We start from the raw sequence: 5,000 nt of genomic DNA, 5'->3' as shown, positions 1-5,000 counted from the left end.
GCAACACAACCCAGCATTTTGCCACCAAGAGTATCAATATAGGCTACATATGAACAAATGAACATGGTGGTCTTCTAAAACAGAAACAGCAGGCACTATACCTTTAGGGTATCCCTTTGTAGTTGACAGCTGACAGGGTCGGATCTTGTTTTTCCTTGGTGAAGGGAAGAGGTCCTAGACAGGAGTCCCCTGACGTTCAGCTTAAACACACCTGACAGACTGCTGGTACCAGGGTTAGGAGCTCCCTTGGGCAGAGATGTGAGAGTGCAGAGGAGACCTTTGATCCCAACAGTGAATGTGGGTGGTGCTGGATCAGAGAAATATAAAAGTTAAAGTTTAACATTTGGACGTCCACTGCTGGGTCATCAGCTGTCTTCATGCCTCACTCACCTGACAGGTAAACGGCCATCTGCAGAGCTGGACTGATTGAGACACACGCATTTCAATGACTTCACACACGCTTACACGCCACACATGGCATGTCTCACTCAGAGAAATTATTAACTTGCCCGCACATACATTTCTAAGGGCTATATTTCACAAACATGTCACACAACGTTGCTGTCTGTGCGCTCATTCAGCTCAGAGAGCAGCTGTTCAGTAACTAACCTATCGGCCAATCAGAAAATAGGATTTCTCAACCAATCAGAAAATCGTTTTGTTTTGCTGTGGGTCCGCAACGTGGAGACTGCTGGTCCGCGGAGTCGTGGAGTGAAATTAGGCCTGGTGCCTCGTCTGATAACTTCCTGCGCAGTTGATCAAGATACCGCGGACCGACAAAAAAAGAAAACAAACGTTTCTGCTATCGATGTCATTACAACATGGAGCCATACAATAAAGTTGTGGTATGAGCGTTCATTCAATGCAGGCGTCTGCGCGAGAGAAACTGAAACTAATCGATAGCCTACTTTCAAAGCTCCTTCAACCTGTTGAATGCTATTTAATTGTTTAACGACACTTAATACAACATTGATTTTTGGAACTTCCATAGAAACAGAACAGAGACTGTATAATACACTGTACTAGCACTGAGTATTGTATAGTCAAATTTGAATATAACGTGGTCAAAAGCTATTGTAGCCTTCTTTCTATCTGTTAAAGATAAACAGATCAGTGATTTTTTTGGCGAGCAAAAAAGCTGGTATTGTGTTTCCTGAATCCTTACATTTAGTCATTCAAATTAAACTTCATTAAAAAACATGTATTTTTTTTCACCATTTCCTACCAATGTATGATGCGTGCATGAGGGAAACATCCCAAAACAATAGCACCCATATAATTGTTGCTGTTTTGAGAAGTATTTCTTTTCTTATGCAAGCATCATGCAACCATGCAAAAGCAATAAAACTAATTATATCTTACATTAGTAAAGCAGTCCTCTGATGTGCATGTCACAAAACATTTAAAGGAACCGTATGTAGGATTTTGGCCAAAACTGGTACTACAATCACTTTCAAAATACTGTAGAGCGGTGTACACCGCAGATGTGGTAACTAGAGCAGAGCTGGCAACCCAGATGCCGAAACACTACTGACTTTGTGATTACTAGATGGGTGGAGGGTGGCGGATCAGGCTAAAACACAAATATTTAAACATCAACATCAGTTGAGGGCTGCAACTTCACTTTTTTAAATGAGGATATCCTGGCCGGACTACTGTTGTCAGTGATATAAGTATTTGAAATTAGCATGATTTCCTAATGTCTAGTGACAAATCAGGGCCATTTTATGATTAATTGAATTGAATTTCTTACATACGGTTCCTTTAAGTGAAAGTGCATGTATAACAATATAGGCATAATAATAATTGTGATAATGATAATGACAATTTGATTTGGAGGGAGTGGGGTTGGGTACGTGTAGATGAGCCCTATGACCACAAAGTCTGCCATGACTGGCCCTCAGGTCAAAGAAGTTTGAGAAAGGCTGGTCTACATAACCTCAGCCATCAGATTGAGGTTTGCAGTGATGCGGCTGAAGGCACTGGTTGAGGACCCAGTCAGTTACGTCACAATATGCACATTTGTTTAAATTCATACCTACGTAATCACCATGACCAAAATTGTACAAATTTTGGCTGTTACTGCAAACAAGAATATTTTTAAGGATGGCCTCATGACTGTGAAAATGGCTGACATTGAACCACAGTGCTTTAAATGGGAGCCCCCAGTATCAGTCATCAAGGCATCAAAATCTGCCACAAACACTTACAACACACAACATCACTCATAAACACACACACACACACACACACACGGACAGAACCACCACTGTTCAAGAGACCATTTTGGGGCTAAATGTGCTTTTTCTCATTTGGTTGTTTTCTGTTTGTTTAGAGCAGAATGAGCCACTGCTGTTCTAAGGGCCCATTTGGGTGAAATTATTATTATAATTTATGTTATTATTATTTATTATTATTTACTATAGGGTTCTAGAATAAATAAAACAGTGTTTGAAATAATGGAATTTGCTCTCTCATGAAGCTGGTCGATGGGACATGGGGAGGGTAGGTCTGTTGATCGGGAGGAGGGGGCGTGGTGCCACGAGTAGTTCAAGCAGACGTAGGACTTTCATGTACTTCGATCAGGGGGAGGGGGCGTGGCACTGTGCCACTCCCCCTCCCCCCTGGGAAACAAAGTCTCACTCCCTGCAAACTTCAAAACTTGAGAGCCCTGATTTGAGAAATGTATTGTGTGTTCCTTACTAATCGGTACAACCCCCATACTTCTCAAATGGTGTTGTATCAAGTATACAAGATCACAGTGATGTAATGCAAGAGGACATGTATTATTTGTTATGCTATATTTGCTATATGGTTTCTCTAACACCGTGCAAGCATCAGGCGGATTTGTTAGCCTGAGCTCCAGTGTTAACAATAATTTAGTTCAACATTAACAAACAATTGTCAATTTATTAATAAACATATTCCTGTAGCTGTATAATTTTATGGATGTGTGACTGAAACTCAGAACTTGAGTTCCACAGGGGTTCAGGGTTTAAAGGGTTAGCTTCAGACAGTTAGCATCCCAGTTAAAATGGCATCTGACATTTGCTAAAGTCTGCCTACATTTTTAAAAACAAGTAAATTAGGTGTCATACCTGTCAACACAAAAAGTAAGCAGAAGGGCGGAAGTAAGCACACGTTGGACGTCATTTTTAAAGATGCAGCAGCAGCCCACTGAGTATGTTTTGGCTGAATCCATTGAAATGAACACTGTTGAGTTTTATACAATACCTCCATGGATACTATTACCTGTACAAATGAAGAAATGGGTGTTGCAGAATTCCTTAATACAAGGAATTTGAAATATTTGCAATATAATGGAATTTATTTGGATTTGCATATAATGGAATGTTTTAGGTACAGGGGTTCCATGCTCAGTTAGAAATAATCACTGGAACATATTGAGTTGTACAATGATGTAATGGCATAACCGACTGCTTTAAATTCCATCATTATTCCAATGATTATATTGATTTTAGTATCTTTGTTTCAGTCTCACCAAAGAATCGCCAAAACCAAATGAGCAGGTAGCCTACATCATCCAGCCAGCTCTTAAGAATTCTAATGGAGCCAGCCAGCTCTTAAGTATTCTAGGAGAATGTATACATTTATGTATGTGCACAAGGTTAATTTTTTTCTTTAGTGTTTGCAACCATGTTATAAAGCAATAATACATGCAAAAGGATTTGACCCAGAACACATATTATGTGCATATAAGTCATCAAGACATATTACGTTTACTATCCACCATAAATTGAACGATTTATCAACCATTTATCAGTTGTTATAAAAACTGTTGCGGGTTGTTATGGTATCACACTGATTAACATGATGTGTGATTAAATGTTCTTCCTGTGTCAGCAATTACATTTTGGCTTTTGTTAATCTTTGAGACTCAGGCAGGAGAGAAATAGATGTGGTTTGAGACTGTGAGATTACATTACTACATTAATACCTTAGTTACATTACTACATTTAACACTAGCTGTCCTGATCACACAAAACACTATCATACTTTATGATAAACATCCTTAGCCTTACAATGACCAGATGGAAGATGTGATATAGGAAAGGGATGTTATATCTCTTCTTAAGACACACTTCACCATCAGATATGATCAGATACAACAGTAATGAACTCATTCACTGATAAGGGGTATGGAGGTCTTCTTCATGTGGGTGGTGATACAACCCTTATGTTGCAGCAGTCAGTGGTTCTTTATGGTTTAGTAACATAAGCAGAAACTACACTGATGCGGTCCATATTTCACTGTGTCTAAGTCATACCAGAACTGAACCAGACAAAACTCGAATGGTAGTCATCTATCTGCAGCTGCAGTGTAACTGGAAGAAATGGATATTTGAGTTTGAGTCAAATGTACAATTTTGAGTCTAATGTGAAACAGATCACCAAAGTAATTCCAGGGGAAGGAACAATGATCTCTCCTCCACTACTCCTCTTTCATGGCAAAGTGTGAGTAATAAGCTTATCTGAACATTGACTCTCAAGAAAAGAAACTACATCATAAAAAAAAAACATCAGACTCGAGACTTACCAATCACATTCAGTTAACAACACTTGCTGTTTCTAAACACAGTGGGAAGAATGTAAACAACTCAGGCTGTGTTCTAAACCGGTCGGGAGTAGTCCATAGTGAAGCCAAGCTAACAGTCCAGCTCGCCTCCCCAGGTTGAAAATGAACGATTCTCTGGAGAGGGAATCCTTGTGGGCGAACAAGTGTAAGGGAGACGAAGGATCACTTCCCCTGAAGCCCATGGGCATTTTACTGCAACCCAATCCAGCGCTGATTCACTCCTTCAGGAGACATTCAACAGGCCTCAGAGTCGTCACCAGTTACCCTGCATTATTGATTAGCCCGAAGACAGGATCGGTTACCTGCGAGGGCCCCTGAGCAGGAAGTGGGTCACAAAAGGCACACTGCTCCCCTAGTTTCTACCCTTATCAAAAACAGCCCTCACCATGGCAACTTGATCACT

The sequence above is a fragment of the Alosa pseudoharengus genome, unplaced genomic scaffold, assembly GCF_046254945.1.
Source record: "Alosa pseudoharengus isolate Yale_2024_CS ecotype anadromous, Long Island Sound unplaced genomic scaffold, YU_APseudo_1.1 YU_APseudo_1.1_scf_2, whole genome shotgun sequence".
Lineage (NCBI taxonomy): Eukaryota > Metazoa > Chordata > Actinopteri > Clupeiformes > Clupeidae > Alosa > Alosa pseudoharengus.
This window is presented reverse-complemented; position numbering follows the sequence as displayed.